The following is a 12,727-nucleotide window of genomic DNA, read 5'->3' as shown; positions in this document are numbered from 1 at the left end:
TAAAAAATAATATACACAGGTTTGTTCATCAGTCTGTTCTCTGCACTTCAGACCTTTGCTGTAAAGAAAACTACCGATTCTTGCTTCGAGCATTATGTGTGCTGCAGACTGGGGGCTCCTAGGAAAGATCTCAGTGCAGAACTCGCCCTGGAGAAGACACATTTTTGGAGACTCTGCTGGTCTCACGATAAGGGTGGAAGCCTACAAGAACCTGTTTCTTCCAAGAAAGAAAGAAAAGAAAAAGAGGGACTAAGAGCTATGGCTTGGAGGAGCAGACCACCAAGAGGAAAGGGTGGCAGCAGTTCTATTTAAAAACTGAGATCTGGGCTGGCCTCAGTGTGGGGAAGGAGAGCCTGGGACTTTGTGCTGAGACAAGAGCCTCAACAGGATCAAATGACTTGCAGTAACCTTAGAACACATTTCCTGTATGAGGAATATCCATGTAAGGTCAAATCCTTATAACTGGATAAGTCACCTAACCTTATAAGGCTAAATGAAAAAAGTTGAAATCAAAACTGTACATTGGGCTTCCCTGGTGGCGCAGTGGTTGAGAGTCTGCCTGCCAGTGCAGGGGACACGGGTTCGCGCCCTGGTCTGGGAAGATCCCATATGCCGCGGAGCAACTGGGCCCGTGAGCCACAATCACTGAGCCTGCGCGTCTGGAGCCTGTGCTCCGCAACAAGAGAGGCCGCGACAGTGAGAGGCCCGCGCACCACGATGAAGAGTGGCCCCCGCTCACCGCAGCTGGAGAAAGCCCTCGCACAGAAACGAAGACCCAACACAGACAAAAATAAATTAATTTTTTAAAAAAACAAAACAAAACTGTACATCTATGATCACAATTTCATGTATAGGGGATTTTTATTATTTTTCCTATATTTCAAATTTTCTATAATTAGTATATTTAATTATATAATCAGGAAAAATGAGTTAAAATCATTTTATAATGGAAGCAATCTAATAGCCCCAAATATAGAAATGGTAATATAATTACGGCACTTTAAGAAACATTTAAAAAGATAAAATAAAGGATATAAAAACCAATAAGACACCTTGACTATTCTCTAACAAATATAACGAAAAGCACGCACAGTATAATTAAAACTATATAAAAATATAAGCACGAGAAGCGAATATACGAAAATATGAAAGTTTTTAGTCATCGGCAAAGCCCATTAATAATTCCCAAGGTAAAAACAGAATGTGGGTAATAAAGTCTAACCTTTTTTCTTTTCCTCTAGGCTTCGTCTAGTTTCACTTGCTCATAGGGTGTCACGCACAGACACCTCACACTCGGCTCTTCAGACCAGAGTTCCTTGTGCAAAACGGCCGCAGCCGCCACCTCAGCGGGCAGCGTGGAAGGGGAGCCGTGGGCAGAAGCGCTGAGCAGGACGCCTTAATCCAAGATGGTGGCGGCAGGCCGTGTGCAGAGATGCTGCTCCACGACCCAGTGAACGGCAGGAGCAGCACGGCTGCGCCCCTCCCGCGAGAACTCCCCCGCCTCCAATGAGATCCCTCTAAAGCAGCCCCGCCCAGTAGAGTGAGCGCTCCCACCTCTCCATTCTGGGATCAAAGAGTAAAGCTTCCCTTTGCTTCTGAACCAAACGCGGTCTCCTTCTATTGGCTCTAACAACACTGGGCAGAAGGACCCTTGTTGGGGACCCACTCAGTAGGGTTCAGTAATATTTTCTGAAGGTTTTTTAAAAGTATGAGCGATTTAAATTTCTTTTCTAAATTTTAAGCATTCTTCAAGGTTGTTTCATTACTTTAAAACTTAAATATAATACAAAGGAATACAAAAAAAACCTTTTTTTTTTTTTTTCAGTATTCCTAGGCACTGAGGACAGCTACGAACAAAAGTGTTCATCCGGAATGCTGTGACGCAGGAGTGGTGGGAGCTAGAGGTGGTGTCGACCAAGAGGAGGGTGTCTGAACCCGAGGATGGAGGGTGCAGGGGCTTCCTGCTTCTTTCTTGGGGCCCACAAGGATGAGATGGGCTGCGTGATCTAGGAGAGTGGGCTGTATCCTATGAAGTTGGGGGGCTCCTGTTGTTCTCCTAATGTATTTACTTTTTGTAATCCCCAAGACTTTAATAAGATCTGGTTCAAACACATTGGCCTCTTTCCGCTTGAGCAAAAAAGATCTCTGTGGCCATTCTTGGGGACAGCCGTGCTCCACGGGCTAGAATGTAATGCAAAGAGAAACTGCAAGAAGATGAATCTCCTGGAAGTGCAGCAAGTGGAGGCAGGAGCTCTTGACTCAGTCTTTCCTTTCTGAGTTGGGAAAGTGTCCCCCACCATGAGGATCTGGAAGCTTCAGTGCTTTATTTTTGCTCTGGTTGCAGGCATTTCCCATCAGCAGGCAGGCAGCTTGGAGGTGGGGTGGGAGGTGGGGGAAGAGTAGGAGACCAAGAGCCCCAGGAGAGTGTACCTGTGGCTGTGGTCTGAAGTTGCTAACTGCAGCTGTTAAGTGACCAGTGTTCCTTAGCAGACTTCAGTTCTGACCACTTTCAAAATGACACCCAAACGGTGCAACTTCTTCTTTAAAGCCCCACTTCTTCAAGACAAGGTAGAAGAGGTCATATCTCAGTGGCATTCTCAGAGATGATTTTTTCACCTCCAGAACCAGTTGTTCACTAAATTGTTACTTCCTAACTAGCTCTTTCACCTACCCCCAAATCTCCATTCCTGCCACCACTGCCTAAGTTGCTCCATGATTTTATCTAGATTATTGCAATAGACTGGAAATTGGTTTCCCTGCCTCTGTTCTTAGGAAGCCTACCCCAAAACTACCAGGGTGTTTTTTTTTAACAGATTTGGCCATGTTACTCCCATATTTTAAAACTTACGTGGCTCGTCATTGATTACAAGACACAATCTAAATGTCTTGGTCTGAGATTTAAGACCCTCTAAAAGTTCTCCCCATCCACATTTCCCACTTCATCTTTTACCACTAGCCCCATGTTCTAGCTACACAAGATTACTTAAAGGTCCTTCTTTCCTTAGTTCTTTTTTTCTTTCCTTCCTTTTCTCTCTCTCTCTTCCTCCTCTTTATTTTCTTCTTCTTCTTCTCTTTTTAATTGAAGTACAGTTGATTCACAATATTAGTTTCAGGTGTACAGCATAGTGATTCAGTATATTTACAGATTATACTTCATTAAAAGTTATTGCAAGATAGTGGTTATAATTCCCTGTGCTGTACAATATATCCTTGTTGCTTATCTGTTTTATACACAGTAGCTTGTATCTCTTAATCCCATAACCCTAATTTGCTCCTCTCCCCTTTGGTGACCACTAGCTTGTTTCTGTACCTGTCAGTCTGTTTCTGTTTTGCATATACATTCACATATACTTTCTCTTTTTTTAAATCTCTATTTCTTAAAACAAGAAGAACACCAAACCTCAAAAACATTGAAAATAAAAATGAAAGAAACGAAAAAATCTGCAATCTAACAACCCCAAAACATAATTAGTTTGTATCATTTGATAGTAAATTATTATTTCTGTATGTGCATACTAATTTTAAGGTATAGATGTTTTTATTACCCCCCCTTTGAAGATGAAGAAGCAAAGGTTCAGAAAAATCATAATAAGTTTTCTCATTTTTTATGCTCCTTTCACAGATCTCATTTACAGTTTTTTTTTTTAATTAATTAATTTATTTATTTATTTTTGGCTGTGTTGGGTCTTCGTTTCTGTGCGAGGGCTTTCTCTAGTTGCGGCGAGCGGGGGTCACTCTTCATCGCGGTGCACGGGCCTCTCACTATCACGTCCTCTCTTGTTGCGGAGCACAGGCTCCAGACGCGCAGGCTCAGTAATTGTGGCTCACGGGCCTAGTTGCTCTGCGGCACGTGGGATCTTCCCAGACCAGGGCTCGAACCCGTGTCCCCTGCATTAGCAGGCAGATTCTCAACCACTGCGCCACCAGGGAAGCCCTCATTTACAGTTTTAATCACAGGTTAGAAGGTATGAAATTTAGTCCTTAAATGCAGAAGACACATAACTTGCTTCACTTTTCTCTGACTCAATATATTAATTTCGGTTTCTAAGCCCATTCTTCTGGGTGCTATGGAAATATAACTTCAGTCAATTTGCTGTACCTCTTCCCTTTTCCCTGGATCGTATGTATGTTCTAGGGGGCTTGCTACGAATCCTTAATGTCATCTAGCCACCTAGCATCTGCCGAGGTGTACATCACCTTGATTGTTCCTTGAGCACCGCTTAATGCCAGCCACTGAAGAGACCTCCACTGTAACAACCCATGTGGACCTATCTGATTTCAGGGCTCCCTCTGTGCCATTTTTGGGTGTGGCAGATCATTGTTCAGCTCACGCCATGGCAGGGCTGGGGAGCTCTGCAGGGCTCTCAGCCATTTACCATGGCACCATTTCTTCTCTGGGGTCTTGCCTCCTTTCCAGAGCTCAGCCTGTGGAGTAAAGACACTCCCTAGCAGTGTTTCTGCTCTCTGCTTCTCCTCCCACTCTCCATTCCTAATCTTTTTCTAATCTGGGTCTTTTCTGTGCTCTGAAGGAACTAGAATCAGAAATCTGAAAAGACTCCTTTTCTCTGCCTGATGTTATCTCGACCTTTTCCTGAGATGAAGAAGGTCTCATCTGGTGTTTAAACAGAGGGAAGGCAGAAAAGGCAGAAAAGGAAATACTGGGGAAAATTGCTAATATTTCAAAAATACTCTTCTGACACAATAGCATAGATAAAATTTTTTTCTGCTTTTTAAATTGACCATAAGCATACCAAATATTATCACTTAGTTTTTAAAGTTATAACTTTTAATACTTGGGTAATAATATATTGCTTAAATTTCATGAGGGTGTGGGAATTTGTTGTGTTCTTTTGGTCATGAGGGACAGTTAAGTTAGCTATAATAGGGCAGGCTTCACAGAGAGGGTGACTGGAGAGAGGCTTTGTATCAAAAATGATTTTAGGACCCTCAGCAGATTCTTACTGCTGCTAGCAATAAGACGTTAGAGATATGGACTTAAATTAGACACATTTCATTTGGGTTTCCATCCTTATTTATATTGAACAAAGAAGTTCTATAGTTGCAGGCTTCCCAAGAGCCTGACACTTTGTGAAAGATTAATTTTGTACCCCATGTCCTAATGCAGTTTGCAGTTGCATAGACGGCATAAAAAAAAAGCCTTTTGGATACACAGAGAACTGGAGAAAATAAGTAAAAATGCTCTGCTGTTTAAAAAAACATAGTTTTCTGGCTGCGATGCAATATCTAGTACACTAGACTTCAAATCCAATGGTTCACATTTAAATTTCCATGGCACTTTATTTTGTTTGCATGTTATAGGACATAATGTAAAGCAATGTTACTTCTAGAATTTCTATGTAGAATGACCTCAGATGTGGCAAACTGGTTGGAAGAAGGATGATGGGATTAAGCAAATTATCCTGAAACAGGGCCTGCATAGCCAACACAAGATTTTTCTTTCTTTAGACTGTGTATTTGGGCTGATGAAGGTTAGGTGTGTGGGCCAGGACCAAAGTTCTACCCACTGCCACCTTAGGGCACAGCCACTGGTGTTAGGTACAGGCATGGAATGTACCATGGAATGTAAGCTGACAGACCTTACATGCTACATGATCTTGAGCAATATACTTAACTTCTCGAAGTGTTAATTTTCTCATTTGAAATACTGATAACCATGCCTACCTATTGAGGTTGTCATAAGGATTACAAAGTACCTGGCACATAGTAGGCACCTCAGTAAAGGGTAGCTATTAATATTATTATTATAGCCTGTGAAAGGGTCTATGAGCATACACAGGATGATTATGGAGGAAAGATGAGGTTAAAAAAATTAACACCAGTAACAAATCACTTAGCCTGTGATGACTGTCCTTTGGGGAGTTTTAAAAGCTGATCATTGCTTGATTTCATGATATTACTGTTCCTCAGGCCCCACAAAGTATTATGTGACATGTTTATTAGTTTAAATGATTTAGCTTCTTGAGACTTTAGATTTTGTAACACCCTCTGTGCTACTGAAGGTTCTCTGGGGAGTTACAAAACCAGGATTGAGATTTCCTTTAAAATATTAACAGAAAAGTCAATAAATAAAGTATCTTTCTCTTCCTAACATAGAGAGGATCATTGTCTTCCTAACATAAGACACCATTTAATAAACGGCTGGCTTCATACCTAGGCTGACAACAGGATGCTGTTTTACCAACCTGCCCCTTCCTTCCATCATGCTTCCTCCCCGCCCTCCACAAAGAAGCACTGGAAAATAAAAGCTGCAATTCCACTTCAAAGCAATGGTTCTCGTGCACACATAGGACATTCTAGAGGGCAGAGCAGAGCATATGCTAGAAACAAGAAAAGAAGGAAAACCAGAGAGTGGGGGCCAGTAACCATAGCATTTGAGGAGTAGCTCTGGGAGAAGAGACAGGAGGGAAACCCTGTTGTGGGTGTGGGACACGACCAAGGGTAACTGAATATATTATTACCCAGCGCACCCTCCGGACACCCTTAGGGCAGTTGGCTTCACTCAGTTTCCTCCTCAAAACTTCTTCTCTCAAATAATCTCTCTAAAAACATAAATGCCAACTTCTATATAAATGCCAGTGATAAGCCTTAGTTGAGAATATTCCCACTTACCCTTGGAAACCAGGATTTCTCAGGAAACCTGAGTGCTTGGCCCAGGTCTGCTATGAATGTTTTGGGAGAGCTCCAGGAAATGACCTCTTTGGACTTCAGCACCTTCATTTGTATTCTTTTGTTTAACAAATTTTTGCGTAGCATCTACCAGCCAGATATTGTGATAAATCCTGATGATAAAACAGAGAACACGAGAGACATGGTCTTTGACTTTATGATGCTTGTTGTGTAGTGGATGTAGACCAAAACCAAACGAACAACTAGAAATAATTACAAATGATAGTTGGTCCATCAAAGAGGTAAGGAGGGAGCATTCAGGCCAAAGCAGCGTGGAAGACAAAGACGCTGAGGCTGGCGAGATAGGTGCCCATGAGGACTGATTGCAGAGCTGGTGCTGGGGAGAGCCAGGGAGGCGAGGATGGAGAGGCTGCCTTGTGGGAAAATGCTGCAGGGACACGTCGGCATGGGAGGGCCAGGCCATGGGTTTCACTTGAAGAGCAGTGGGAAGCCCCTGATGATTTTAAGCAGAGATGAGATGACCCATGTATGGTTTATGAATATTTCTATATTCCTGTCAGTTTGAAAATTGTACTTTCTGACTATCCCCTCCAAGTAGTTATGGCCCAAGTAGTCCCTTTAATATGAGAAAATTCTCCAACCTAAAGAATAGTCCTTGGATTAGAATATCCCTTTCTAGGTACCCGCTGAACTTTCCTCCCACTTCTCTTGCATTTGCCTGGAATGTTTACCCCTCTACCATTGTAACAGATCCCCACATCTGAAATTTCTCGGCATCTCCCTACAAATCCCACGTCAAGGAATATCACCTGTACCTTATTGACTTTTGATGAAGTATGTTCCAACTTGCCTTCAATTCCCTGTAACCCAAGACAGTCACCTGACTGAGGTCTCCAGCCTTAGAATTCTAAACCACAATCCACCTTCTCTATGAAATCGTTTACTTTCCCATACAATCTGCTTGAGAACTGTTTGATAAACTTCTTGTCAAGGAAGAGAGAAGGAAGCCAACAAATATTTGCATTGTGTCCTGTCTCCCACAGAGATAAAGTTGTTCTCTCCAAATTATGGCCTCCAAAGACATCCTAAACCCTTTAGGCTTAAGTGTTTTAGGATATCCAGTGACAACTCAGCAAACACCACATGGCGAGGAACCATAACCACAGTGTCTGCCTTTAAGCAATTTAACTCATGGGATCTGAGCAAAGAACTAGTCTTTCAAGACTCCATTTCTTACAGAAGTACATGTAATTTCTTCCTCATGCCTTAATTTAGTTTGGCAATATATTGCAGTTCTTGTGCAGCTTTTGTGTTTTACAGCTTGACGTGGGAAAAGGAGAAGAGACGGCTCTAATGCCTTCGGATTTTGTATTGATTGTTGGTGCCCAAAGCCGAACTTTTCCAGCAGCTGGTAAACAGCTTTAAGATTCAGAATCTCTTCTCTTGGCTCTCATTTGCCTGGAGAGCTGTAAGTGTCAGTTCTGTAACTTCCTCACAAACAAAGCCCGTTGGTAAGTCAGTGAAAGCAGGCGGGATGTGTGCTCATGACGAGCATGTTAAGACACTTCATTACCTTCTCTTCCTGACGGTGGTGCAAGAACAGAGCACGGAAAAGAGCCTGCACAGCTTACAGATGAACTGTGTTTCTAAAGCTTAGTTGAAAGATATACTTAGCATTCAACTGAAACATGCAAGTCAGATGAAAGGGCTATTTTCATCAGGTTTCCCTATAGGTTGAACAATTTGGAATAATTGGATTGGACCATTTGGTCAGAAATGAGGGTAATTACAATACCTAGACCGTCTTCTAAGGATAGTTATACTTATTGAATAGGAATTAAAAAACAAAACGGCTTTTCTTACCTTTTACATTTATTCTCATCTTTTCTAAAAACTCCCACTCTGCCTTTTCCTGTCGAATTATGTCTAAGTTGAGGTTATTTTAAAATTTCAGTCTCTTCAGAATTATCTGTTAGTTTTTTGGTTTTTTGTTTTTCTAGAATGTGAAGTCCTCCTGGCAAAGTCTTCCAATCTGTTTTCCTTGAACCTATAAGAACCTTGTTAACTATGTGATATGGAGTAAACCAAACGTTTGTGTAGTGTCTGTCTGCCTAGGAGATAAAGCTGTTCTTGCCATTAAAGTTCTGGAAGACATCAATAACCCCCTTTAGCTCTAGGCATTTTAGGAGTGTTGTATCACCAAAACAAAAAACAAAACAGAAAGAAAAAGAAAAGACTGTTTTACAAACTCTTTGGATGTATAGTGAGTCTCAGTCTCTTGTAGTGAGATAATTAGTATACTCTTGGGCAAATAAGCGATACGAAGAAAAGATTGACACAGAAATGAACATGTTGACTATTTTTATTCTTCAGCAGTAACATAACAATAAAAATTCTTCAAAATAAGTTATTTTTGACCAGGTTTTTGAAATAAAAAGAGTTGCTTAATCTTGCTTGATCTAATGCAGCAATCTCTTGGTTTTTCTATTTTAGTGTCATGTGTTGAATTTTTCTAAAAGAATAAAAACTAATTCATTCCAGTAAATTAATAGTTAGAAAGAAATGTTAATTTATAATAATCTCCTTAGTTTTTGCCAAAGGCGTTGGAAATGACCAGACCTACTTGTAGATTTTAATAGGCCATTTTTCCAAATGTCACAGATCCAAATGACCAAAATTCTATTTTAAAGGCTTCTATACATCACTGAGTTTGGTTCAAAACTTTTCTCGAGGGTTTTGCCAGTTTGAAAATTGTCCTCAAAACCACAGTGACCTACTCTGAGGATTGAAATGCTTTGCTTAAGGAGCAAAGGATATATTTTGTGAAAAAACTCTTAGATTAAAGAACACCATTATTATAACAGAATGATTACAAAAAGTGACTTATCTATTGTTTGGTGAATTCTAGTTTTCTGTTATTCTAGGAATGAGTCTCAGTTTCTTCATTTTCTAAATTAGAATCTCCCATACATATAATGTGTGGTGGTGATAGAGTTGGTGGTGGTGTGGTTTGTGTGTGTGTGTGTGTGTTTATCGGGGGAGATGGTTAGAGAGAATGTGATACGGTCAGTCAAGTTTATGCAATTTGTTTTTATTATTTGAAACGAAAAGAGCACACTACAACTCATGAGACAGTCAAAACTGGAAAAGCCAAACTACTACCCCTCTTACTTAAATGTCCAGCAAGTTGACTTGGCTGTTACAGGCATACCTTGGAGACATTGGGGGTTCAGTTCCAGACCTCCTCAATAAAGCAGATATCACAATAAAGCGAGTCACACGAATTTCTTGGTTTCCCAGTGCATATAAAAGTTATGTTTACACTATACTGTAGTCTATTAACTGTGCAATAGCATTATGTCTAAAAAAAAATGTACGTAGCTTAATTTAAAAATTCTTTATTGCTAAAAATGCTAACCATCATCTGAGACTTCAGTATGGCTGGTAGAGGAGATTGCCTCTATGCTGATGGCTGCTGACTGATCAGGGTGAGGTTATTAATTAGCCTAATTTAAATATTATTGTGTCTGCAGGGTATAGGGAGGCCCAAGGAGAGGGAGAGAGACAGGAGAACTCCTGGTGGGTGGAGCACTCAGAGTACACACATTTATGGATTAAGTTCACTGTCATATGAGTGCAGTTCCAAAACAATGACAATAGTGACATCAAAGATCACTGATCACAGATCACTGTAACACACACATAATAATAATGAGAAGGTTTGAAATATCGCGAGAATTGCCAAAATGTGACCCAGACACAAAGTGAGCAAATGTTGTTGGAAAAATGGTACCCATAGACTTACTGGGCCCAGGGTTGCCACAAACCCTCAATTTGTATAAAACACTATATCTGCGCAGCACAGTTAAGCAAAGTGCAATAAAATGAAGTATGCTTGTATTTGTAAGCATAAGATAGCATGAATCTAAAATAATGCATGTGGACTCTTTGGCACCTTAACTCACTTCTTGGGGAGTTTCCTAGGGGAGTCCTTGATTAAAGGCATTTCCCTCTTTCATTTTCCCATCCCCTTCCTGTTCTTCCGTGATGTCCAATGGAGATGATGAGGAAGACAGTACAATGTGTGCAGCTAGTTTCTGCTGACCTGCAGCCTGCTCTTGAATATGAAATTAGGTCTTCAAACTGGTGCTATCTGCATTTTACCAAAATACTTCACTGATGTGTAATAACTCATTTAATATAAACAATGAATGGCAAAAAAAAAAAAATCAATCACAATCAGAGAGACTTAGACCCAATTTCTGAACAGAGTAAGTTGAAGGGTCCCCAGGTGTTTTCTGCTAACAACACCAAAGCCATACAGGAGGGGGCCAGAAAGTCATGCTAGTTGTTGTAAGGGTCCAGTGTTGGGATTGTGTCAGAGGGGTGTGAGCTCCTTTGTTGATAGGATTCTGTGGTTCTGAGACCCGGAAGCCTTGGAATTCCTCCGAAGCAGGCACAAGAATCTCTACATTTTTTCATAGTGTCCCAGGACAATTGAAAGGGACCAAGACTCCAATTCTTAAGGAGACATGGCCAAAGGAAAGAAGGAAGGAACAGAAGAAGAGAGAAAGAAAGGGGAGGGAGGAAGAGAAGAGGGAGGAAAAACAAGGACAACAGAAATTTGTTTAATATTTAAAGGCCAACAAATATGGTGTACTTACTTCTGAGCACTTTCTCCTGTTATATTTTATGTGCATGTATGTGAGAGAGAGGAGAGGAGAGGAGAGGAAAGACGAAGAGAATGGGTATGATTGGCTTCTACTTTAATCTTCATTTCACTTACTTCACCAGCCATCTTTAAATTAGTTCTTCTCAACCCATCCCCAGCCCCTTACCTGTGTGCCAACCACCACCTGTGCCCACCCCCCCCACCCCTGCCGCCTGCCCCAATACACTAAGATCCAGCACTCATCCTGCTTGTCCTCAGAAGCCTTCCCTGACCACCCAGCCCAGGGCAGTCTGCTCCCTTGGTCTCTCACTTACTATTTGAACTAGCCATTTGGCCCATATCAATGACAGGCTCGTGGTGCCACTTATCTCGATCCATGTGTATGTCTTATCTGTCCAATTAGATTCAGGGTTCTCAGGTGCAAGACCTACTATCTTGTTTTTTTAATTGTATCCTACAGGAGCTTAGCACAGTGCTTTACACATTGTAGTAGGTGACCAACAAATGTTTGTTGATTGAGCAATTAAACAGTTGAGAAAATAACATATTTTTCAAGACCACCTTGTTGGCTAAAAGAACAACAAAGGCTTAATAATCTTCATGAGCAGGAAATTTTTCTTTATGGAGAACTGAGCTCCTTCAAGTTTCAAATTCGAGTGACTTCAGGTTGAGGCTAATTCCATTTCTGCTCTTGTAGTAATGCCTCACATTTAACAGACAAAATATCCACCCAGATGTAGTATCCATTTCAAGTTATATATTTTAACAAAAGAGAAATTTTGAGGAGATCTGTGTTGAACTGGTTAGAAGGAAAGAAAGGAATCAGTTGCTGGAGGAGCATTATTTGTGCTTTCACAACCCCCTCTCAATATATAAAAATTTCCTTCTTCGTATTTCTCTCCAGAAGCACCATTTTTCAGAGTGGCCAAAGACCTACGTAGGACTAATTTTCCTTCTTACTGTATTTTTGTCCAGATCAAACTGTTCAGCTTAGATTAGAAGTCAGGGGGGTATTTATTTATTTATTGTATCCTGGACAGGTCTGAAAATAGACTGTCACAACAAGCAGCAATTACAGAGCATTTAATATTTGTAAAGTGTTTTCCAATCTTTTACCAGTTTGCCTTTGAAATAGTATTGTTGATGTGGGCTGCTTATCTTCTGAATTTCCAGATGGAGAAAGGGCAGAGAGGTTAAGTGGTTTGCCTGAAATTTAATAGTAAGTTACTAGTAGTGCTGCAGTATTAATGCTTCACAATTCCTGAGTGAAAAATGTTATCCACGTTTCCTTTCTAATTTTGCACGGAAATAGAACCCTAGAGCTATCCCTTAGACACTGATTTGTAGGATGGTAGAAGTATTTGTTTCCTGGTTTTTATTTGCTAAGAGATTAGAAGGAGCCTTAAC

This window comes from Balaenoptera physalus, assembly GCF_965194825.1.
Source record: "Balaenoptera physalus genome assembly, chromosome: 4".
Classification (NCBI taxonomy): domain Eukaryota; kingdom Metazoa; phylum Chordata; class Mammalia; order Artiodactyla; family Balaenopteridae; genus Balaenoptera; species Balaenoptera physalus.
This window is presented reverse-complemented; position numbering follows the sequence as displayed.